Source organism: Polypterus senegalus, chromosome 14, assembly GCF_016835505.1.
Source record: "Polypterus senegalus isolate Bchr_013 chromosome 14, ASM1683550v1, whole genome shotgun sequence".
Lineage (NCBI taxonomy): Eukaryota > Metazoa > Chordata > Cladistia > Polypteriformes > Polypteridae > Polypterus > Polypterus senegalus.
The window spans coordinates 113,775,023-113,802,110 of NC_053167.1; the positions used below are offsets into that span (position 1 = coordinate 113,775,023).

Below are 27,088 nucleotides of genomic sequence, written 5' to 3' on the forward strand. Positions count from 1 at the left end.
GCAGATACGTACCAACAGCAGGGCAAGCCATGTGGTGCTCTGCAAAGCTCTGCTACTGTACTTTGCACGGCTCAATGATCTGTGTTCCCGCCTTCTTCCTGTCCCATATGAGCAGTCATCTCTGATAAGGAGGATCAAAGACATGTACCTTAAAGGTCTCTCTGCATGAAAAAGACGGCAGAATATGAATTCCTGCCACACTGCAAGTAGAGAGCTTTAGAAACTCAAAACACTTTAAGCCGCAAAAGACATTTTACAAGAGGCTACGTTTAGGAGGCTGTGTGAATCGATTCTTACATCAGTGAATGTTAATTTAAAAAGGGCTGCAATGCTAGTGAGCATTCTTAATAATTTTCCTTCACAATAAACACTCCCAGATACTGCTTATTATAAAAACAATGGTTAATCTTTTACTTTTCATATAAAGAAAAATCACGAAGGTATTGTATGTATGAGGAGTAATATATAATAAAGAGATAAATAACTGGGAAGGTTCTTTGAATTCTGAGCAAAATTGGAAACAATAATAACAACAACACTTATTTCTTTAGCACGTTTTTATACAAATGATGTAGCTCAAAGGATGAAGAAAGAAAAAAAAAATATATATATAAATAAAATTAGGCAATACTAATTAACATAGAATAAAAGTAAGGTCCGATGGCCAGGGAGGACAGAAAAAACAAAAAACTCCAGACGGCTGGAGATTAAAAAAATCTGCAGGGGTCCCAAGGCCAAGAGACCGTCCAGACCCTACTGGGTATTCTACATAACATAAATGATCTCAATCAGTCCTCATAGTTTTCAGGCTTCATGATGATGGTCATGTGTACTTCTGGTCTTCGTACTTCTGGTCTTCAATCCATGAATGTGCCTTGATCAGGTGGTGGAGGCGCAAATTGCCATCACAGAAAACTAGAAAAAGAACAGCAGAGAAAGTAGGGGTTACTACAGATTATGGAGTCACGAAAAAAAAAAAGATAATTAAATGCATATACAGAATACCAGGGTTATACTGAAATGAAGCTGTGAGAAAGCCATGTTAAAGTAATGTGCCTTTAGCGGTTTTTTAAAGTGCTCCACTGTATTAACCTGGCAAATTTCTATCGGTAAACTATTCCAGATTTTAGGTGCATAACAACAGAAGGCCGCCTCACCATCTTCTTTTAAGTTTCGTTCTTAGAATTCTAAGCAGACAATCATTTGAAGATCTAAGGTTACGATTTGGAGTGTAAGGTGAAAGGCATTTTGAAATATAAGATGGAGTGAGATTATTTAAGGCTTTGTAAACCATAAACAGTATTTTAAAATCAATTGTAAATGACACAGGCAACCAGTGTAGTGACATTAAAACTGGAGAGATGTGCTCAGATTTTCTTTTCCTAGTTAAGATTCTAGCAGCTGCATTCTGCAGTCATTGTAACTGAATGATGTCTTTTTTGGGTAGTCCTGAGAGGAGTGCAATAAAAGAATTTAAGTGCTATTTATTGCCTTAGGAAGTTGAAGTGATTCTTAGTTCCTCCTCATCCTGTTGGTCTTCTACATTTCTGTTATTCACTGTGTTCCATGCTTCTCCTTCATGTCTCGGTTCTTATCCTTCACTGTTAAGAAAGGGAGCCACCTTCATACCATAAGGAAATCACTAGTGCACCTCTCACAAAGGTGAACTTTACCTAAGAGGCTGCCATGTCACTGCATACTCATTGAGCCACTTTCAGTTTAGATAGATAGATAGATAGATAGATAGATAGATAGATAGATAGATAGATAGATAGATAGATAGATAGATAGATAGATAGATAGATAGATAGATAGATAGTGTCAGGGATGCCAGTGGCCATGACCCGCCGGGACGCCAGGAGGGACCGGAAGAGGGTCAGAGCCCTGCCTGGATCACGTGGGGTTCGCCTTCGGTTGCTTTGGGGCCACGGGTCAAGGGCATGGAAGCCTTTCCTGTAGGGGCCCGTGGTCACCTCCAGGAGGCGCCGATGTCTTGGAGACTTGTTGCCCCAGCACTTCCGCCACACCAGGAAGTGCTGGGGAAGACCTGGTGTTACCGGAGGGCTGTCAGGAGGACAGCTGGCACTTCCGCCACGCTGGGGCGTGGTAACGGAGGAATGCCGGGAACACCTGCTGCTCATCCGGCACTCTATAAAAGGGGCCGCCCTTCATACATTGGAGGCTGGAGTCGGGTGGAAGGAGGACAAGGCAGGAGCAGAGAGGATGAAGGCGCCCGAAGCAAGGCATCGTGAGGCCAGGATTTTGGGATAGGGGTTTGTGCACTTGTGTGGGTCTGTGTGACCAAAGGACTGGGGTCTTTGTGACCGAACAATTGTAAATAGTGTAAATAAATGTGTGGTGGTTGTGCAAAACAAGATGTCTGCCTGTCTGTGCCCGGGTGCCGTTGATAATAGATACTTTATTAATACCAAGGGGAAATTCACAGACTCCAGCAGCATACTGATAAAAAAAGCAATATTAAATTAAAGAGTGATAAAATTGCAGGTGAAAACAGACAATAACTTTGTATAATGTTACTGTTAACCCCCAGCCCCCCGGGAGGTGGAATTGAAGAGTCACATAGTGTGGGGTCTCCTCAGTCTGTCACTGAAGCTGCTCCTCTGCCTGGAGATGATCCTGTTCAGTGGATGCAGTGGATTCTCCATTATTGACAGGAGCCCGCTCAGCGCCCGTCGCTCTGCCGCGGATGTCAAACTGTCCAGCTCCGTGCCTACATTAAAGCCTGCCTTCCTCACCAGTTTAGCACCCAGGGCTAACCTCTCTTTTGAACCGGGGATTGTTTGTGAGTCTGGAGGTCATGTGTGAAAGGTCAAAACTTGAAGATGCTGCTAAAGAATACATTTCTGTTTGTTGAGAGTGACAGAACCAGAACACAGCAATTGTAAATCATACTGTTTTAATCTTCTAAATGTTATCATTGATTTTTTATTATTTTTCACCACAATACACAAGGCAATTTAGGAATTTTGTTTGCTAAGACTCCATAAATCGCTAGAAGGTGTGTCCTATGTGGATTTGACAGCCACCCAATTTAAGAACAAGTCACATGCCCTAAACTGTTTGCACTTCATTTTGACAAAGAACAATCATTTTTCTTCTAGTAACTGCTTGTAAAGGGCTTCTGATTTATATTTATGACTGACGCTTGTCTTGAGCTTGAGCCTGACTGTTTCTTTTGATGCAGTCTTCTTTAACTCAGCTCTCTTTAGGCCACTCTTCTTGCATTTGCCCTGAAGTGCCTGCTATGCCTCTTTGATATCTGGAAACATTTCAGATTCTCGTTGGCCATATTTGATTTTATATGTCTTATTGCTATTCTAATTTTTGTTTCTTTTGGAAGTTATTGTAGAACGAGAATCTGTTTTTGTCATATATCCTGGTAATGTCACTATGTATTGATGTTATTCTTTCTCTGCTGTTCTTTTTCTGGTTTTCTGTGGACCACCACCACCTAATCAAAGCACCGTGATGTCCCTACATTGATGGATTGAAGGCCAGAAGTCCATATGACCGTCATCATCTAATTCTTCCTCATGAAGCCTGACAACCATGAGGACTGATTGAGGTCATTTATGTTAGGCAGAATGCCCAGTGGGGGCTGGGTGGTCTCGTGACCTCTGAAACCCTGCAGATTTTGTTTTTTTTTTTCTTTTTTTGTTTGCTTTTCTGTCCTCCCGGCCATCAGCCCTTACTTTATTCTTTGTTACTTAGTAATGACTAATTCTATTTTAATGTTTTAATTTTTTGTAAACTTTTCTTTCTTCATCTTGTAAAGCACTTTGAGGTACATCATTTGTATGAAAATATCTCTTTATTATAATAAAAAAAATCTTGGATCGAGACGTGATTTTCTCAAAGACACTTTAAAGCACTGCGAGACAAGGAAGTGAGACAAAAGGACAACTGGTGTACAGGCTTTTAAATGATCGATACACAGCATGACATGCAGATCATGCAGCTTGGCACAAGCAGCAGCAGCAAGCCAGCTTATCGGGCATAGAGGAGGTAAAAAACACTGTATTTGTTTGCCATTGTATCACCGTTTAAGAGGGGTTTCAGAGGAGTGACCGCATCTCGTTAGCGTGCTCAGCCCCCTCTTTATTACATGAGAGGTAGAGACGCAAAGTGGCTGATGCGTAGCGCACCCCGGGGGGAGGATGAGGAATAACTCATTCACTACAGCTTTATTACTGGCAAATATCAAGAAATAAAAAATGAATGAAATGAAAATAACAATCTCTTTAAATTGTATATCTGGTTAACCAAACCCAGGGGTGGGTGAGCGAAGCAAGCAGAGGGCAGAGCCCCCTAGTGCTATATAAATAAATGTTGTTGTTGCTGTTGTTACATTATTTAAGACGGTGGTGAAATGAATATCTGAGGTTCAGAATAAAATTAACATTCTTTAGCAAATTAGTTTTGTAGGGAAAAGATGCTTGGCAGCTAGTAGTTCTGCTCTGTCTCGTTGATCTCTTTTGCCTTCTTGATTTTGACCTTTCACACTTCTCTAGGCCATTCTCTTGCTTTTACTCTTTGATTTCTGTCAACAACAACAACAACAACATTTATTTCTATAGCACATTTTCATACAAACAGTAGCTCAAAGTGCTTTACATAATAAAGAACAGAAAAATAAAAGACACAATAAGAAAACAAAATAAATCAACATTAATTAACATCGAAAAAGAGTAAGGTCCAATGGCCAGGGGACAGAAAAACAAAAAAAAATCCAGATGGATGGAGAAAAAATTTAATCTGTAGGATTCCAGACCATGAGACCACCCAGTCTCCTCTGGGCATTCTACCTAACATAAATGAAACAGTCCTCTTTGGATTTAGGGTTCTCACGGAAGAGCTTGATGATGATGGTCACGTAGACTTCTGCCTTTTAATCCATCCATCATTGTTGGAGCATCATGAAGCTTTGAGTAGGTGGAGGTGGTGCAGGCCACCACCACAAAGAAACCGGAAAAAGAAACAGAAAAAGAGAGTAGGGGTCAGTACAGATTTTAGAGCCACCATGAGTAATTATTATGAGGAAATTGAACATACAGAGTATCAGGATAAAGTTAAATTAAGATTAAATTGAAGTTATAAAAGGCCATGTTAAAGTAATGTGTTTTCAGAAGTGTTTTAAAGTGCTCTACTGTATCAGCCTGGTGAATTCCTATCGGCAGGCTATTCCAGATTTTAGGTGCATAGCAGCAGAAGGCCGCCTCACCACTTCTTTTAAGTTTTGCTCTTGGATTTCTAAGGAGACACTCATTTGAGGATCTGAGGTTACGATTTGGAATATAAGGTGTCAGACATTCCGATATATAAGATGGGGCGAGATTATTTAAGGCTTTATAAACCATAAGCAGAATTTTAAAGTCAATTCTGAATGACACAGGTAACCAGTGTAGTGACATCAAAACTGGAGAAATGTGATCGGATTTTCTTTTCTAGTTAGGATTCTAGCAGCTGCATTCTGCACTCGTTGCAAATGGTTTATGTCTTTTTTGGATAGTCCTGAGAGGAGTGCGTTACTGTAATCTAGTCGACTGAACACAAATGCGTGAACTAATTCCTTTCTAATTTCCTTTCTTGCCCATATCACTACAATTCAGTCGTCTGGACTATCATATCCACCTTCCCCACAACAGTATGTCTGCTTCACTCTTGTCTGGCCCAGCCTTTATGGAAACATCAAAACAGTCACAATAAGAAAGTTAAAATAGAAGAAAAGGTTCAGTAGCATATTATTAAAAGAAAAGGAGCGTTGAACGACTAAGTCGAAAAAACAGACATCAAAGTCAAAATCGAAGAATGAGGGAAACACAAGCATAACTATCAAGCCAAGGTCAGGGTCAAGGTGGACTTCATCACCCTTGAGTGGGAAAATGAATTGTCAATGTATATTGTGATTGAGTTATAAAACTATTACATACAAGAATATCCATCCATCCTTTATCCAACCCACCATATCCTAACGACAGGGTCACAGGGTCTACTGGAGCCTATTCCAGCCAACACAGGGCACAAAGCCTGGGCAGGGTGCCAGCCCACCGCTGGGCGCACACACACAGTAGGGACAATGCACCTAACCTGCATGTCCTTGGACTGTGGGAGGAAACCCAAGCAGACATGGGCAGAACATGCAAACTCCACACAGGGAGGACCCGGGAAGCTCCTAGGCAGCAGCGCTACCACTGTGCCACCGTGATACAAGAATATGAAAGTATATATAAAGGTGCAAAGAAAACTACATGTGTTGCAGTTTATTATGTGGTGCTGCGGAAATTCTGAAGGTTCAAATGATAAATTATTTCAAGCGGCTTTTATTCTATCACTTATTAAACTGTTTTATAGTGAGGTGAATATGTAATATCATTAAGGATTAAGGATTTGATGACTTTGGAGGCACATGTACATACTTTTACAAGGATACAAAGTCTAAAACTGTTAAGTTTAACTTAAATTTGGAGCAGATGCAGCAAAGTTTAAGGAGGATGAACTGGGATAGGCTTATAAGGCTGGAGATAGTCGATGAGCAATGCAATAAGTTTAAAAGCGTTTTTACATATAATATGGGGTATCTTCTAGCTTGAACACAATGGGACACTGTATTGATATGTACTTTATAACGATCACTAGATATCAGTAATAGAGGTTTCTTTTACGACAGTTATTAATGTTAGCCATAAGGGAGATCTGGGGCAGACCAAGTTATCCATACAGAAGCAAGTGTATTAAAGAATTGTTTGTTGGCATCAGTAAGATGTTTGTTTCTTATTAGAATAAAGAAGTGAACAAAACAGACACAGGGTGGTGCAGTGGTAGTGCTGCTGCCTCTCAGTAAGGAGGCCCGGGTTCACTTCCCGGGTCCTCCCTGCGTGGAGTTTGCATGTTCTCCCTGTGTCTGCGTGGGTTTCCTCCCAAAGACATGCAGGTTAGGTGCAATGCAGATCCTAAATTGTGCTTGGTGTGTGTGTGGGCTGGCACCCTGCCCGGGGTTTGTTCCTGCCCTGTGTTGGCTCGGATTGGCTCCAGCAGACCCCTGTGTTAGGATATAGCAGGTTGGACAATGACTGACTGACAAAACAGACTCTTCAATTTTTGATTTTTTTTTTTAATTTTTACTTGGAGGATGCTCATACATGCATTTCCTATGCCAGTCCAATCCTATAGGATATAAGAAACGATGTAAACTGTACACTTCAGCTTACCTGATGTGAACTTCAACAATCACAAAAATGTCTTCACGTGCTCTTCACATCACAAAGTTGCCAGCTGGCTCTGTTAAGACATCAGAAGGTGTCACAAGTATAGTGGACACAAGCAGAAGAGATGTTAGCAGACATGGCTAAAATTATTAAGTAGTAAAATGCAAAGCTGAATCTGTTTGTGTGTGAACACAGGAACATAAATTTGACTAATGAGAGGGGACCGTTCTGTCACTCAAGTTTGTTGTTGAAGCTAATAGTTAAATTGCTATGATATTCAGATACGTTTTGAAAGTTGTCAAGATGCCCACTGCAACTACATACCACAGCAGTTTGTCTGAGATTCCCATGATTCTTTGCATGAAGAAATGCTTCCTCATTTCATTTTTAAATGAACTTCCTTGAGTAATTGACTTACAGTTTAATTTCCAGAATTCTGCTGGGTGATGCCTTTGAGAATTTTAATAACCTGGATTAGGGCCTGGTGTAATATTTTTATTTTGAGACTGAAAACATTTAATTCCCTTCACATGTCGGAGGAGAACGAGCTTTAGTCTGAAATGTTACTCTCTTTTCTGCACAGCGTCTAGAACACTGTCTTTGTTTAGTTTGGTGATTGGAACTGAAGGCAAGGCAGGAACAAACCCACGGGCAGGGCGCCAGCCCACCACAGGGCACACACACACACACACTCCAAGGACAATTTAGGATCGCCAGTGCACCTAACCTGCATGTCTTTGGACTGTGGGAGGAAACCCAGGCAGACACGGGGAGAACATGCAAACTCCTCGCAGGGACGACCCGGGAAGCGAACCCAAGTCTCCATACGGCGAGGCAGCAGCGCTTCCACTGTGCCACCCCCTTAAAATTTCCTCAGCGTATTGTCTTGGCAAATCAGAATATTGTTTCATGAATGCATTTCAAGCATGTTCTTGTTTTATTTTTTCACTGGTTATTTCAATGTTTATTTTTAGCATTAGGTTGATGACATTACCACATCACCATTTTGTGGCGGTTTTTTATTTTTTATGGCCCCACCATTTTAAGTCTTATTTCCACTGAGGCAGTCGTGTTAAAGACATCTGTGGCTGGTCATGTTGACATGTTACATGGTGTATCGTGAGCGAGAGATATTTAATTATAGCCAGCACAAGGAACTTGGCTTTGAACATTCAACTACAAAAGTTTTGCCTTTAATTTTTAACTTCAAGCACATGCTTTTTCTGTTTATCAAAGAAATATTTTATTATGTTTATAATCCTTGAGAGGTATTTTTTGTATTTTAGATAAGCCTGACATATCCTGGTGTATTTCTTTGATTTAAAGTTACAGACTTGCTGATACGGTCTCAGCCATAATGGGTGCATTGATGTCAACTTCTGAATTCTTTTTTTTGTGGTTAATTACCTAACCTCAGTGCTGCCCGTCTTGTATTAATAATAGTATTCTTTTGGTCATTATGTAGTACTTTGCCATTTTCTACATGAAACTGCATCTTCCTCCCAGTTTGGTCGGCCTTTTTGAATTGTTTTTGCTGCTTCCTCTGCATTTTCTATCCCCCCAGTTTTGGTATTTTCATTCACTTTACGCCACAATCAGACTGACTCTGCTTCTTTTATTTGCACTCTACCTTCTGTCAACTAAACATCATGAAATCTAAACAAATAAGCTACCCCTTGGACCAAAGGCTTCTTTGAAATCAGGCAGAGGTTTTCAGTGCAGTGTGGATTAAATAAAACGGCAGCATTTTTATATTTTGGATACCTGGCTTTAGAAAAGTCCAAAGACATGCAGGTTAGGAGCATTGGCGATCCTAAATTGTCCCAAGTGTGTGCTTGGTGTGTGGGTGTGTGTATGTGTGTCCTGCCTGGGATTTGTTCTTGCCTTGTGCGGCTGGGATTGGCTCCAGCAGACCCCGTGACCCTGTCGTTAGGATATAGCAGGTGGGATAATGGATGGATGGATATTCTTGTATGTAATAGTTTTATAATGTAATCACAATATACATTGACAATTCAATTTCCCACTCAAGGATGATGAAGTCCACCTTAACCTTGACCTCTCATTTGTTGAATTGATTTTGTCAACCACACAAAAATGGTGAATCTCCTACAGGGGTCCAATTTCAAAAGGCACAAAATAATTAAATGCATAGCATTGAACCGGTTTAAAATGACACCCCACAGACGTAACGCTGTCATGGCTGCCAAATACTAAATGTTACCTTGAAAGGGGTGAATGCTTATTCAATCAATTATTTGTGTTTTATATTTGTATTCAATTTAAATCACTTTGACATTAAAATGTATTTTTCTGGTACAAAAAGGCACAAATAAAAGCACTGTGATTCAATGTTGTGTCATAATACAATGTGATAAGGTGCCACATGAGAGGATGGGCATCAAATTAAAAGAAGTGGGAGCTCAGGGTGATGTTTTAGATGGGTACAGAATTGGCTCAGACACAGGAAGCAGAGGGTGATGGTGGACGAGAAACCTCATCAGAACTGGCCGATGTTAAGAGTGGTGTTCCACAGGGGTCAGTGCTAGGGCCGCTGCTATTTTAATATATATAAATGATTTAGATAGGAATATAAGTAACAAGCTGGTTAAATTTGCAGATGATACCAAGATAGGTGGATTAGCAGATAATTTGGAATCCGTTATATCAAAATAATTAAATGCATAGCATTGAACCTGTTTAAAATGACACCCCACAGACGTAACGCTGTCATGGCTGCCAAATACTAAATGTTACCTTGAAAGGGGTGAATGCTTATTCAATCAATTATTTGTGTTTTATATTTGTATTCAATTTAAATCACTTTGACATTAAAATGTATTTTTCTGCTACAAAAAAAGTCACAAATAAAAAGCACTGTGATTCAATGTTGTGTCATAATACAATGTGAAAACTTCCAAGAGGGTGAATACCTTTTATATACGCTGTATTGGAAGACAAATATGATGGACTGACACTGTTGACGCACCTTTCCAGGGCCAGGTGGGGTGAGCGGCTGGGTCAACATTAGAATGACCCTAATGTCACTTTACAATCTGTAAACATGATGAAAGGTGAACACAAGCTGCAATTGTAATTTAAATTCACACCGCATGACACATATTTTTAGGAAGTCACTGCTCACTGGAAAATGGCAAATATCATCCCATTATGTAAAAATGGTGACAGGGCAGATCCAAGCAACTATAGGCCAGTAAGCTTAACATGCATTACAGGAAAATTAATGCAAGGAATTATTGAAGATAAGATCAAGCAACACATGGCAAGGACAGGAGTTCTGCAGAACAGTCAGCATGGGTTCAGAAGAGGGAGGTCGTGTTTAACTAACATGCTGGAATTCTATGAGGAGGCAACACAAGGATACGATCAAAGTGAAACTTATGATATTATTTATCTGGACTTTCAGAAAGCATTTGATAAGGTGCCACATGAGAGATTGGGCATCAGATTTAAAGAAGTGGGAGTTCAGGGTGATGTTTTGATGGGTGCAGAATTGGCTCAGACACAGGAAGCAGAGGGTGATGGTGGTCGAGGAACCTCATCAGAACTGGCCGATGTTATGAGTGGTGTCCACAGGGGTCAGTGCTAGGGCCGCTGCTATTTTTAATATATATAAATGATTTAGATAGGAATATAAGTAACAAGCTGGTTAAGTTTGCAGATGATACCAAGATGGGTGGATTAGCAGATAATTTGGAATCCGTTATATCATTACAGAAGGACTTAATAATAATAATACATTTTATTTATATAGCGCCTTTCCCATGCTCAAGGCACTTACAGAATATAAGAAAGAACGGCAGGGTATACAGTATATAGCATAGTACAAAGCAAATAAACAAATAAGAAGACTGAGACAGTAAATTCAGAGAAAACCTAACAGACAACATAATTGATGGTCTATCACACACACACACACATACGGGTTACATGAGCATCTTGACAGAGAGGTAAACTGACAGAAGGGAATAAAGTCAAGCAGAGCTAAAAGCCTTCCTGAACAGATGAGTTTTAAGTTGTTTTTTAAAAGAATTCATGGAGTCAGCTGATCTGATTAATTTTGGTAGGTCATTCCAGAGTCTGGGCTATACAGCTGAAGGCCTTGTCACCCATGGAGTGAAGATTAGTGTGGAACACAACAAGATTGCCAGAATCAGAGGACCTTAGTGGACGGACAGGCACATAGTGATGGACAAGGTCACTGATGTAGTTTGGCGAGGTTATTTAAGGCTTTGTAGGTTATTAGTAGGATTTTATATTCGATTCTGTAAGACACAGGGAGCCAGTGAAGACGGAGCAAGATGGGTGTGATGTGCTCGCTGCTGCTGGTTTGAGTGAGGACTCTTACAGCTGAGTTTTGAATAAGATGGAGCTGTGATATAAGATTAGAAGGCGCCTGCCAGCATGAGTTACAATAATCTATGCGGGATGTGATAAAAGCATGGACAAGTTTCTCAGCATTAGAAAAGGAAAGGAAGGAGCGAACACGGGATATGTTACGGAGGTGAAAGTAGGAAAGTTTCTTAATGTGATTTATGTGGGTGGAGTAAGAAAGGGAGGAATCAAAAATGACACCAAGATTCTTTGCAGTAGAGGCAGGTCTGATGAGATCACCACCAAGATGGACTGGGAAGGAGCTCATTTTATTAAGCTGCATTTTAGTCCCAATTTGCAGGAGTTCAGTTTTGTTGCAGTTTAATTTCAAAGAGTTCTGCTCCATCCAGGTTTTAATTTCACTAAGGCAGGTTGTGAGCTGAGAAAGCTCTGAGGAAGTTCCACTTTTAACTTGGATAGCATACAGGCTTGGGCAGATTTGTGGACGATGAAAATTGATGTCAGTAAATGTAAAATATTACAAATAGGAACTAAAAGTGTTAGGTTTAAATACACAATGGGCGGTCAGAAAATCGAGAGTACACCTTATGAGATGGATTTAGGAGTCATAGTGGACCCTAAGCTATCGACTTCCAGACAGTGTTCAGAAGCCATTAAGAAGCCAAAAGAATGTTAGGATATTAAGCACGATCTGTGGAGTACAAGTCCAAGGAGGTTATGCTCAACCTTTATAATGCACTGGTGAGGTCTCATCTTGAGTACTGTGTGCAGTTTTGGTCTCCAGGCTACAAAAAGGACATAGCAGCACTAGAAAAGGTCCAGAGAAGAGCGACTAGGCTGATTTCAGGGCTACAGAGGATTAATTATGAGGAAAGATTAAAAGAGCTGAGCCTTTACAGTTTAAGCAAAAGAAGATTAAGAGGTGACACGATTGAAGTGTTTAAAATTATGAAGGGATTTAGTCCACTGGATCGAGACTTGTATTTTAAAATGAGCTCATCACGAACACGGGACACAGTTGGAAACTTGTTAAGAGTAAATTTCGCACAAACGTTAGGAAGTTTTCCTTTACACAAGAACGATAGACACTTGGAATAAGCGACCAAGGAGTGTGGTAGACAGTAAGACTTTAGGGACTTTCAAAACTCGACTTGATGTTTTTTGGAAGAAATAAGTGGATAGGACTGGCGAGCTTTGTTGGGCTGAATGGCCTGTTCTTGTCCAGAGTGTTCTAATGCTCAAATGTTCTAAAAAGGCCTAATACTGTAAATTCACTAACAGGCACTGGATATTCATTCACGAGGTGTGATTTTCTAGCCAACAAGAACTTGGGGCTAACTGCGAGATGAAGGCTCATATCCTCTAACATCCCATTGTGTGGCTGCATAGATATTTGGATAAGTAAATGTGAGATAAGATGTGTGGCACAGGTGTCATTTGAATGTCACTATATAAACACAAATCTATTCCTAGTGATTCTGAATGGCATCATTAGTACATGGTGAGCCTTTTTAGTTAGGTACCTTCAAAAACATTTAATCCTACCAGCCACAACACTTTCTGATCTGCAGAAGTTACTTTTATGAGAGAAAAACTAATGACATGTTCATTTCACCAGGAGGCGTTTAAACATCGGGGTGGAGGGTGATGGAGTGCAGGTGCCGTCAGCTGGTGACAGGGGGGGTTTGATGTTCGTGGTAGCAGAGCTCTCCTCTTCTACTAGGCCTTTGAAATGCATTGCTGCAGCCCTGCATTGTAAACAGCGTCTTGTCAGCCCTGCTACCAGAAGTCGGTCACACGGTTCTCACTCATCTCAAGCTGCAAAGCACAACGATGTGTGTGCTCATATTGACACAGACATGGTGACATCCTGGAGCCATGTGGGGCATTTGTTTGCTTGTCTTTATTACACCTCTGAAACTGTGAAAGAGGGGGAGGCTTTACTGTGCTGTCTTCATCTTATGGCTTCCTTCACTGTTATATAACCTAATATCACCCACCTCTCCCACTTCAGTAGGCACACCCCTCCCAAACAACACATTAAAATACAAAACAAAAAACTCTTGGGTGTTGCTTGTAGTTTCACTTGACCTGTGTTGTTGCACTCCTCTGACAGTAAAATCTGTATTGTTAAAAACAGAAGATGGAAATGTGGGCAAATGTGGGTCAAACATCTGTGGAAGAGGAAGAGATAAATACAGCACATAAATAGAGGACCCTGAAAGCATACAAAGAAAAAGGAGTTCGTATCGTATTATGTGATACCATCTTGTAATATTTCTATTGCACTATTCTATCGTATTGAGGATTACTTGTGTTCTGTTCTGTGTATTGTATTGTATTTACCTCTTTTGTTGACACCCACTGCACACTCAACCTACCTGGAAAGGGTCTCTCTTTAAGGGTGCCTTTCCCAAGGTTTCTTCCATTTGTTTTCCCTACAAGGGATTTTTTGGGACTTTTTCTTTGTCTTCTTAGAAAGTCAAGGCTGGGGGGCTGTCAAGAGGCAGGGCCCATTAAAGCCCATTGCAGCACTCCTTGTGTGATTTTGGGCTATACAAAAATAAATTGTATTGTATTGTATTTTATAAATTGTAGAAGTAACTATGTCAGTACCACAATGCTGTCAGACAGCCTTATGAGAATCAAAGCTACCTCTGACAAAAGCAACCGACTCCATGTTGGAGTCAAAAACAAAAGCAGGTGGACCTCTCCTCACGTTCTCTACCAGCAGGATCCAATCTGTCCAGCACATAGTGAAGTACTGAGAAATGTTCTGATTTTCCAAGATTTTTGTTTGATTTCACAGTTAATCTTTAGTACTAGGGTGTTGTACCGTGTTAGCCATTATGAATGTAGAGAAGAGCCAAGCAAAATGACACCTTTTATTGGCTAACTAAAAAGATTACAATATGCAAGCTTTCGAGGTAAGCCTGAAGAAGAGGCCTGAGTTGTCTCGAAAGCTTGCATATTGTAATCTTTATAGTTAGCCAATAAAAGGTGTCATTTTGCTTGGTTCTTCTCTACAGTTAATCTTGCAACTTTCATGTCTATTTCTAAGTATCTGGGGGCTTGGAAGCGTACTGAATTTAAATAGTGTAGTGTCATGAATTTTACATTTTATATTTTGCTTTATTTTTTTGCTCACACAAGGAAAAATATATTTAATCTTATCAGGACAGTTCCTGAATTGTATCATATTAAAACAAATATTTTGATCAAATACTTAACATTTAAGGAGGCAGGACATCAAAGCATTCTGTTTTCCTGAATTGTATGGGTATCAATCACAGAAACATCTGTTTAAACAGAGCAGAAAACCAGAAGGTGCCTCCAGCTGTATTGATTATTTTATCATCTCTGAAGTGATGGGCATCCATGACTAAACTGGTTTACACCTTGGGAAATGAAGACATGCTGACTCCTCAGGCTGTATGGATTACTTTATAACCTGCGACCGGATGGGCAACTGGAACAAAGAATTGCCAAATTGGTTTACAGCTTGGGAGAGAAAGACATGCCACGTGGAATCTTATGATAAATATGCCTTGTCTGAAAGGCAACATCAAAAGAAAAAGAGGAAACAGCGAAGACAGAGCCACATCAGAAGAGGGCGAGAGATGTGCAACCATTTTGATCTGATCACCAGCTAAAGCATTTCATGAATATTAATTGCCAAATCAATGGCACCCTGAGATCTTCATCTTTGACATCTTTAACTTTTCGTACGCTTTTTCTAAAGACTACATATATCCAGACTTTTCTTTTTTGCTTTTCTCTATTGGTATTATTGTTCTTTAATAAATGCCATATTGCTTTTAACTTTCTATTCTTTGTCTTCATATCTAGAGTGATGGAAGTAATAAGGTAAATATTTAGAGCACTTGGTGCAGTAAGGAAATGTCTTATGATCCGAACTGCAAGGTTTATCAGGCTGGAGATGAAGACCTCTGTCCAATAATGAGCAGGGAGTTAAAGTAAGGCATCATTGGTTGATAAATGGTCTATAGCCAAGGATGTTGAGCCTTTGCATGTTTGAATATATATATATATTCCTGGAGACCAAAAGTAATATGGTCTGAGATATATCTAAGACATTGTACGTTGCTCATGCTGAAGATAAAAAAGTCTCTGGAGTGCTAGAGGGTGGCACACCATTCAAAGGGTACTTATGTGGAACAAGAACTAGAGAGTGGTGTATAAGTCATTCATACGTCACTTTTATGGTTAGGGTCAGTGTGTATGAGGATACCTACACTGTATATGTGTGTGTTAATCTTAAGGTGCGACAGTAGACCAACCCGGTAGCAAACCTGAGTACACTTATCCCTGAAGAAAATAAGTAAAGGGTGTGATAGACGGCCGGGTCGCCATTTTGAGGAGAGGATCGGGGGAGTGGACATATCATATACCTCGAACACAAGAGGGCAGCCCCTGGTTTACATCGGGGCCATGGGACAGGACAGGGGCCGCCTGGACAGTTCGGGAGCCGTGGTCTACAGCACTTCCACCACACACGGAAGTGCAATCAGAAGAGGAACCGGATTCCCTCGCAGCACTTCTGCCACACCTGGAACTTGATCAAGGAGCACCAGGAGCACTTCCGGGTGCGGTATAAAAGAGGCCGCCTCACTCCAGAAAGGAGGCCGGAGTTGAGAGGAAGAAGACAGAGCTTGTGGGAGAGGAGTAGAGGTGGTCAGAGAATAGAAGGAAGGACAGACGGAGATTAATTATGGTTTGTGCATTGTGCTGTGCCAAAGGACAATAAACGTGTGTGTTCTGGACATTGTTGGTCTGTGTGTCTGTCTGTAGCTGGGCTAATCTTCTACAAGGGTAAGTAGAGGGGAATATCACAATAATACAAACAGGTACTTTAGTTTTAGGTGTTGATGTTTTTAAGTTCTCATATACATAGTATGGAGAAAGTATAGGAATCATGAAAAAATTTGTCCTCAAGATTGTGATGAATCTTGACGTTTTAGACCTTCCTGAGTTCGAAAATGCCATTTTTAAACTGATGCCTTTCTGTGTGTCTGTGTGTAAACACGATAACTCGAAGACCTAGGTCAATGAGATTTTGTACATCTGCTTTATACGAAAAATAAGGAATCCTATCAACTTTTGGGCCACTTCTGGCAACCGCAAAATGATACTTTGACTAAATACTTTCGGGTATTTTCAAGTAAACTAAGGTTATAATTACAGATAGATGATTCAAATTTTGCATAGATATTTATAATGATAAAAAGCAAACATATATGAAAAATTACTCAACTGGAAGAAGTATTTTATTTAAACAACCATCCAAAGTATTTGTATCATGTAAATATAAATGTATACATAATATTAAAAACTGTATTCAATATAATGCATATTCTTTCAATAATTATTTTATTTAAATTCATACATCATCAGTTTAACAATAACGTGTAAACATTGAACATGCTGTATAAATATAAAGATGTAATGGGAACAATAAGGTGCTACATCCCCATCGTGTTCCTGGTAATACATTTAATTTTATATTTTTCTCCTTTCGCCATCATTATCATAATTAAATGTAGATAAATGCAGTTTACCTATAGCAATGTATTGCAACAAATATTATATAATATTAACACATTTTCTATGTTTTAGGTGACTATAACTTTTATACTTTGCACATACTATTTTGTCTTTTATTTTTCTTTTCTTCAGTATGTAAAGCACTTTGAGCTACTTTATGTATGAAAACGTGCTATATAAATAAATGTTGTTTTTGTTAATGCATATACAGTACAATACAATACAGTACAATGTCTTTTAATAGCCCAAAATCACACAAGAAGTGGAGCAATGGGCTTTAACAGGCCTATGCAATCATGAAATAACTCCACCACCATTTTCGACCTCCCTAAGTACGAAAATATAATTTAGATATAAAGTTAGACTATAAATAGAGATAAATGATTGTGTATCGATATTATCAATTAGTTGTGATAAAAAACAAAGAGATATGATATTTGGGAAATATTGTGCAACTGGAGGTGGTTCTGATGACCTTTTCCTCTATCTCAGTATACGAGAAAGTCAAGGGGAGCACACTCATGATTTTGTTTTTAATTTTATGTTTTATTTGTTCCTGCTCAACATTTAGTTTTACACAGGCAGTGCCTTTTAGGGTACTTTTAGGGAATAGTCTGGTGGTGTTAGCAATGGCTCCTATTGCCAAGGCCAAGTGACAACTGTAAGTTGCGGGTAACTTCTTCGAGTAACAGTATAAAGATCAATGTTATGCATTTCCAAGTTGTTGAATGTTGTGGATAACTTTGAAACAAACCATGAGTGCTGCTTTGATTTTGGTTTTCAGGGTTTAATTCTTTTTTTCTGTTTGCTTTAGTCTGGATTCCGGTTTATGTATTGGATTGTGGTTAAAGACTTAATGGTGCCAAACTGCAGGCAGACAACCTTATGAGAATCCTGTGACTAAAATAAGTGACTCCATGTTGAAGTCAAAAATAAAACATAAGCGGACCTCACCTCATCTTCATTACCAGCAGGATCCCATCTGTCTGGCACATAGTGAAGTACTGAGAAATGTTTTGATTTTTTTTTAATAAGGTTTTCAACTTAGCACATTTAATAAACTAGAAGTGTGTTTAGTGTTTTGTATTTGGTGACAGATTGTTAGTCACCCGAATTTCAATCGTATCTTCTCCTGGTGCCTCATGTATAACGCCGTGCGTAGAATTCGCACTATAACATGGCGTAAGCACAAAAGCCGAAATGTGCCTACACACAGAAAAATCAAGATGCAGGAATCTGTGCGTTCGCCAACTTCCACGTTCTTCTGCTACATAAATCCCGATCAGCGTGAAAAGTAACGCTCGTGCACGCGCTTTATGTAACGCCCAACTCCTCCCAAATTACGCCTCTTTGAATATGCAAATGAATATAAATAGCCCTTAAGCTCAGCCTTCTGTGAAAAGACAATTGGAAAAGCATGGGGGAAAATATAAGAATTTCAGCAAATACCAAGTGGAGGCAAAGGAAAAACATACTATTTGTTCAAATAAACCGTGGTATAATCAACAAAAGGAAGTTGATCGAGTGACATAGAGTGTTGGAGAAACTTGAAAGCTCACGTTCACAAAATCGCACAGTGCGGAAAAAAAAAGAAGTCACATATCAAAGTCGCCGTGAAAAGAAGAGTTGTAGCCCACTGTCTGAGTGTCATATGAAAGCTTATTAGGGTACAGAGAAAAAAGGCACAGTGGGGAAAAAGCAGGAAATGTCAACTTCAATCTCCACCTTTCCACTTTAATCACATAGTTTATTTTGTCATTGAAGTAGAACATCATAAACTTCATCTTAAAATCGTTTAATTAACCAGTTTCTCAAATCACATGGTAATTAAAGTAGCACGTTAAATGCTTTGTTTTGTATTTGATCTTCTATGTGCCTATGTGTGTGAATCACTACTTGCTTCTTAAACCGGCTCTCTTCCTCCAACTGGACACAGAGTCCATTACATTTGTGATATTACAGCTCTCTGAATAACTAAAATACTGAGATGTATACGTGATATCATTTTATGATGATAGGCATTAAAGCACGTTATTAAACATGAGTTTCACGGCGCAGTGATTGTGTACAACCTTCGATGAAATTATTTATTGCAGTAGTACTCAGGGGAGGCTCTATGTCCAATAGAAAAAGTCCAATGTCAATATGTTATCCTATGCACAGTGGATCGCCACACAATCAGCTCAGTAATAGACGTTAAGCCATCTGTAAGCTTAGAGCGCTGATACTTCAAAACGTTAAAGGAACATTGAAATATCTTTAAAGTACATGTTTAATTATTCTATCCTTCACGCAAGTACCAGTGAAGAATTTAGATTATTTAAATGAAGTTAAAGTTTTATCTGTAAAATATAATAAACATATTTTGCTGCATTTCATCTTAAAAATGATATCGTCATCATATGTAAATACACGCTTTATAAAGTGGCGCAGGTTGTGTAATATTATAACTGTAGTGCAAGTTTACAGTGAGGTAATTGTACTTATAAGTGCAAACAGTTCTACAAGGAGCACTTGATTGAGTGTGTTTAAAGTTCTTGGGATTAAACTGTTTCTGAACTGTGAGGTCCGTACAGGAAAGGCTTTAAAACGTTTTGCGTGGCGAGACAGCGTGTGCTTGAAGCTGTATACCGATAATTCTCTTTCGATCAGCTGCTGCTGTGATTCACACTCAGATACAGTGATATAAATACTCCGAGTGGTGCAGTGAGAGTAATATGGAAAAAGATGATCAGCTGTGGCAACTCCTAACGGAGCAGCAGAAAGAAGAAGAAGGTGCAGTGAGAGTAACAACGCTAAAGCAGTTATGGTATTTGGTATACTATGGCTATTCCCTGGGCCATTATATTGTTACAAGTTAATTACAATCAGATGCATTACACTAATAAACAATATGCAGTTAGTTTCAGTGTATTTATAAAGCGTCAGGAAAATAAGGTGTAACCACACAGGAACAGTAGCACTGCTTTGACGCTGGGTGCCGCCAGTCTGCAAAACCGAGCGGAGAACTTGCGTACGACAAGGTATGAGGTACCGTGGAAAAGTGTGTGGCTTTACGCCAAGTGTAGGTTTTATACATCGTGATTTGAACGTGGAAAAGTTCTTACGCAACATTTCTGTGCGTACGCACCATTTATACATGAGGCCCCAGGTCTTTTATTTATTACTCTGCCTTCTAGTCAAAATAAAAATGATGTAAATACTTTAGAATTTCTTTGTGAGTTTTAACCTATCTTGTCTCTGTCTGTTTTTAATTTTAATTTTATTATTGTATGTTATAAAAAACTGGGTTGGTGCTAAAGCTGGAGGAATGGAATCAGCCACTCTTCACCAGACTTGTGGTAGGTGGCCCTAAAAAGGACAATTGGGTCCATCAGCAGCTGCTTCTGCCACTCTGCTCAGGTCCTCTATGGCAACAAGTACGCCCAGCTGCTTCCTCCATTTGCCTACTCATTTAGACCACCCACTCTGCTCACTCAGGGTCAAAGGCAAAGTCCATGCCACACTCTCTCCTGGCTCTGTGCACCCACCCAAGGCCAGGATCCACATCATAGACTTGCTGGTTGCCAGGCTTTAGGACCGACGTGCTTTAGCAGCCAGGAGACGAGACGTTGCTTATATGGCCGACTCCTCTGATAGTCCATGGCCTCTTGAAGAGTGTGTGCCTCTCAAGTCAGGACCCAGTGATGCCACACTGTTTTGAAAAGTTTTCTTTGTACTTTTGTAATGAATTTTGTTTCTTCTTTCAAATGTGATTTTTAATACTAGTTTAATGGTTTCGGTGTTTGTATTTTTGACCTGCCAGTTGTAACCTTTGCTTGCCTCCTTGTAAATCTCTTCTTGTTGTTTTCTCTCTTGTCATGCTGTAATATTAGTATTTCCAATGAGAAGTGAAGCAAGATGACAGCTTTTATTGGCTAACTAAACAGATTACAATATGTAAGCTTTCGAGGCAGCTTAGGCCCCTTCTTTATGTTGAACAGCAGTGAGTCAATGGTATTTGTGTAGTCGATACATGACATTTGTTAATGTTGTTCCTTCATTTGAGTGGGATATTGTTATGTAATATTTAGCAGATTCTTCCAGTGGGTATTTCAAATTAGAAAAGAGTTATTCTGTCAGGCATATTACACAGGTCTGCTCCTAGTAGTACTCCTAGTACTACTGTAGTACTTTGAAGTGGTGAGACGGCCTTCTGCTGCTGTGCACCTAAAATCTGGAATAGCCGGCCAATAGGAATTCGCCAGGTTAATACAGTAGAGCAGTTTAAAACACTGCTGAAAACATATTACTTTAAAATGGCCTTTTTATAACTTCAGTTTAACTTAATTTAACTTAATCCTGTGTGGCAGTAGGGGGCACTAGTGCTCCCTTGAACCCCCAGGTACAACTCCAGACACCAGGTAAAAATCCCAGACTCTTTTTTATTTTGCACAGTGCACCAAGCACCTTCCACACTACTCATAAACTCGTTACTATAAACACAATAATCTCTTAATCAATCCTCCAACTCCCAGACACTTAGCCACCCTTCCTCCCAGCTCAGCTCGTTGTCTGGGCTGAGGCACCTGACCCAGAGGTGTTTCTGTCCCAACAGTCCACAGTTCCTTATTCCTTCCGGGTCAGGGCAATCAGTCCTTTACTTCAACCCGGGAGCACGTCGTTCCTTCCCCTCACATGACTGTGACGTACTCCCGGGTCATAAGGCACAAAAGAGCCCATAAGCCCCCCCACAGCGACTCCTGGTGGCCCCCAAGGTATCCAGCAGGGCTGTGTAAAAACACTACATAGTCCATAAGGCCCTGCTGGAACTCGGGGCACGATCCTGCTGTCGGGAGAGCTCCTCCTGGCGGCCTGGGGTGAGGGCCGGAGTACGAAGCCAGCAGTCCTCCACACCTGATACTCTCTCTGTATGTTCAGTTTCCTCATAATAATTACTCATGGTGGCTCTAAAATCTGTACTGACCCCTACTCTCTTTTTCTGTTTCTTTTTCCGTTTTTTTTGTGGCGGTGGCCTGTGCCACCTCCACCTACTCAAAGCTTCATGATGCTCCAACAGTGATGGATGGATTAAAAGGCAGAAGTCTATGTGACCATCATCATCAAGCCTTCCGTGAGAACCCTAAATCCAAAGAGGACTGTTTCATTTATGTTAGATAGATTGCCCAGAGGGACTGGGCGGTCTCATGGTCTGGAATCCCTACAGATTTTATTTTTTCTCCAGCCATCTGGAGTTTTTTGTTTTTCTGTCCCCTGGCCATTGGACCTTACTCTTATTGGATGTTAATTAATGTTGATTTATTTTGTTTTCTTATTGCGTCTTTTATTTTTCTATTCTTTATTATGTAAAGCACTTTGAGCTACTGTTTGTATGAAAATGTGCTATAGAAATAAATGTTGTTGTTGTTGTTGTTGTTGTACCACAACTTGCCTGAAGCAGGCGCCTGAGTTGCCTCAAAAGCCTGCATATTGTAATCTGTTCAGTTAGCCAATAAAAGGAGTCATTTTGCTGTCAATGGCTGTCCTGGTACATCACCCTACTATCTTAACACAACACGAAGGTAAGGAGACAGGAACAATCTTTGGGATTGACGATAAAGAATCTTTCAATTTTATATGATATGTGCATGGTTTGAATGAATATCTCATATACATGACATTGGAAATAATATAAAATGACTTGCATTACATATCCACTAGATGGCAGCAATAGATCAATAACAATTCATGTGATGTTTACATATTTTTTTAGCACTGAGTTCAAAAATAGAAAACATTTTTCTTCATCATGTAATAGTTTTTCACAAAGCATATTCTTTTAGCTGTCAATCATAGTTTTTGCAATTAATAAAATATAATTTTCTTAAATGATAATTTGTTTAAATGTATCATTTTCTAATATTAATACCTATGTTTAAAGCAAAACCATTTGTTCAATAATGGTAAGAATATAGTCGGAAGTGAAGACAGTGAGGAGCAGTCAGGCCATACTAAATTCCCAGTTTTTCTCTGTGAGTGGCACAACAGATAAACTAACACTGGGCTCAGAAGGAATGGTCGTCTTGAAAAAGCCTACAGCTGGGTGCCAAAGACATCATTAGACCCTGCCTGTTGCCAGGTAAAGTGCTGCTACCAACACTCAACATTAAGCTTGTTTAAATGAAGCAGTTTGTCAAAGTCGTATCAAAAGATGGAGCCTGTCTCAATTATTTGTACTGAATGTTTCTGGGTTTGTTTTAGGCTAAATTAAAAGAGGGTAGTTTTACCAGACCAGGTATTAGAAAACTGATTTCTGATGCAGTTTTTAGTTAACAACAAACAGTGAAAGTCTTAACTGTGAAATGCCATACTGTCAGTCTGCGCCATGATAAAGAAAAATAAGGTCTTCCTGAGCTCACCCGAGTCCGTGGGGAAGTAACGGAACACCAAATTCACAAATCAAAAGAGAATCACCAACTTCCACCTAACATAGGTTTGCCAGATGTCCCTTATATATGGGACATGTCCCATATTTGATCATTTTGTTCCCTGTCCCATACTGACCTTTCAGGGACACCCAAATGTCCTGTATTTAGTTCATTTTCAAATTTCGTAATAAATATATATATATATTTTACTACCTTTTTACAGTACTTAGTTGTAACTTTATAAGCAATTATACTTTCTTTTCTCAGATTCTCTTGATGAAAATAACCCAAATGTAACAAGGAAACTCATGTTTGCTGCCTGTTTGCAGCTTGTTCAGTTGCTCTGGTGGGCTGAGGACAGCAACACTCTTACTGTTTTACTCTCCAGCCGCACTGTTGTGCAGTTCTGTATCAGCATTGCAACACACAGCGTCAACAAAGTGTGTTGTTACTACTTGCCACTGCCTATATTAAATAATAATAATAATACTTCTCTGTTGTCTATATTAAATAAATATTTTCAAATGATTGCACAGTTACAGATTTTTTTTTAGCTTGTATTAAATAATTTTCAAATAATTTTACTTTTGTTTTCCTCATAACCCATTAAAATCCTTGCTTTATGTTTTTAACTTATGTCTCTATTTTTATATAATATATTGGTCTGGGTTTGTAGGGGGCATGTATAAGTGTATATATATAAAAAAATATATATATACATATATATATATATTGTGGAGCCGACCCGGACACAGACAGGTGGACATGTTGTTCATCACCACCACACTTTTTATTATGTACAATATTTACAGTAAATAGTCACTAAGACCCAATCCAAAGTGCACAAACCCCAACATTCACAGTCCTGGCCACACAATGCCTTTCTTCCGGCCGCCTCCACTCTCCTCTCTTGCCTCGTCCTTCTTCCTCCCGACTCCAGCCCTGAATGAAGGGAGACGGCCCCTTTTATACTCTCCCGGATGAGCTCCAGGTGGTTCCCGGCATTCCCCTCTTGGCCACGCCCCAGCGTGGCGGAAGTGCCAGCTGTTCTCCCACCAGCTCACATGGTGTCCTCCTTAATCTTCCCCCCAGCACTTCCTGGTGTGGCGGAAGTGCTGAGGGAACAGGTCCCCAAGGCATTGGGGCGCCTCCTGGCGGTGACCACGAGCCCCTACAGGGTGGGGCTTCCATGCCCTCAACCTGTGGCCCCCAAAGCAACCAGGAAGGCAGACCCCATCCCGATCCCTCATGGCTGACCCACGGGTCCGTCCCCTGGCATCCCTGACAATATATAGTAATACAGAGAGAGATTTTAAGAGTGTCTCATGTTTCTCATTTTCTAATCTGGCAATCCTAACCTAACAGACAGGTCTTTAGGAGCTACAGGACCTCTTCTCACGGCCCGGGCAGATGCTGATCTGTTTTGTCCGAATTTTCCCGTCTTCCTCTTGGCTGTCCTCTCTCCTTTTAAAACGGTGCAGTTTATGCAAATTGATCCAAGGGAAATAAAAGGAAAACCGGATGTTCCAGCTTTCGGGGCACCGCTGCCAATCACAGTATGTAAGTACCTTCCACACAAGCAAACCCAATCGACAGCAGATTACTTCTATTTATGTGGCAGCGCTACCATGTGCCTGACTGAATAACTCGTCTAATTTAAAATACACGCAGGGTGAATCTGCTAAAATGTAACATCTGGAATAACTAAATATTACATAACAATATCACACTCAAATGAAGGAACAACATGAACAAATGTCATATATTGAATACACAAATACCGTTGACTCATTGCTGTTCGTCATAAAGAGCAGGCAGTGTGTTACCATTAACAGAATCAAGAGTTGAAACATTACAAATCTTCACTACATCAGAATTGCCCTTGAATGAACATCCAGACACCACTACAAGCCCTGAACTTGGCATCTTTTAACAGTTTCAAGTGAAGTCTCTTACTTTATATTTGCGTGCAAACTGTGAAAAAATGATACAAACCAGCTTTAAGCATGTCAGCATTCCTCTTGATATTCCTGATGAGGTGTTCTTGCCGCCTGTAGTCAGGAAGAGAGCAGCGGCTTCTGGGAAATGCAGAGATGCTGCTGTGTGCTTATTTGGAATGAGTCACATGGCCAGCATTTTAACAGGTGGCGTTACTCACTGGGGATGCTCCAACTATACAGAGAAGAGGGCCAAGGGGGGAAAAAGAGGCTTCAAAACACGCACCCCGCTTACCAGTTTGGCAGGTTGGGCATTTTCACACCAAAATTGACGATTTTTAAATCCTATCATTATGGAAAAAAATGGCTTCAGAGTGAGTCCTCAGTCTGGCTACTTTTCTTAAAATTGTGTGCAGTTTTGTAAAGACAAACACTGTCTATTTGCATTTCCATACCCCTTTAGCCTATAAAACCGCCTCCCTTTCTGTCCAACATAATGACTGTGAAATGTCACCCAGTGTTTATCTTTTCAAGTTTAAAACCAGTGAATTTCACAGGTCGTTACATGTCATTCAACCAATGACCTGCCCGTCACAGCTACAGCTTCCCAATTATTGATGTAAATTGGGCGGCTCACTGGGAGTCAACCAATCACGGCTGATTAAACCTCGCTCACTATCTGTTCAGTCGAGTACGACTCTCGGCCATTCCATGGATCAATGCTCTCCATGTCTTCTGATCTCTCATGGCCTCTTTTAAACAGGAATGCCAAGGTGGAATAACTGCTGTTATGTTGTTTAACTTAAAAAGAAACAAAATGCCACACATAGCTAAATAGGCACTCATCATATTTTTTTTCTACTGTTTATTATATCTATTTAAAGAAATTTATTTAAATCTTTTGCTCTGTTAGTTATATACTCTGACATTTGCCATTCGGTGAAAATGCTGTCAAAATTTAAGTCTCTCCCCTTCCACCCCATGCAAATTATGGACTAGTTAGCCAAACGGAGGGAACAGTCGGGTATCTCTGCAGTCTAGAGCCTTCACCCTGGAGCTCCAAGTACCTGGAGTTTACTTGATTGAAGGGAGTCAAGAAAGACAAAATTTTCAACCACTTCAGTGTCTTCATTGTTGATCTTGATATTGACGTTCGCATTTTTTGCTGCTGTTGTCACCATCTGTTTAAAAAAGAAAAGCACCTTGGCAGTGACAGTCATGTCTCTGGTGACTCTTCCTATGAAGTCAGTAGACGTGGGGGCTCATGAGGTCGCTGGAAAGGGGTGTGTGGCACTCCTGATATCTATGCAAAAGGATGAAGGTCCAAGTCTTTAGAGTCCTGGTGCTTCCTGTCTTGCTATGTGGTTGTGAGACATGGACGCTATCCAGTGACCTGAGACGAAGCCTAGACTCCTTTGGTACTGTGTCTCTCTGGAAAATCCTTGGTTTGACTTTGTGTCAAAAGAGCAGTTACTCATGGAGTCCAGAATGAGGCACATTACCTGCATTGTGAGTGAGCGTCAGTTATGACACTAAGGTCATGTGGCTGGACCAGGCCAAGGGGTCACCCACAAAACACCTGGCTGCTGCAGATGGA

The 27,088-nt window shown here is 40.1% G+C and overlaps 1 long non-coding RNA gene across 1 annotated transcript; it reads right to left on the reverse strand.

Moving 5' to 3' along the window:
* Positions 1-848: 848 nt before the first annotated feature.
* On the reverse strand, positions 849-25,605 carry LOC120514364. The gene is made up of 3 exons (XR_005630446.1): positions 25,550-25,605; positions 7,230-7,299; positions 849-915 (listed from the first exon to the last, which is right to left on the reverse strand). It is a non-coding gene; the product is annotated as an uncharacterized LOC120514364 (long non-coding RNA).
* Between the last annotated feature and the right edge of the window lie 1,483 nt (positions 25,606-27,088).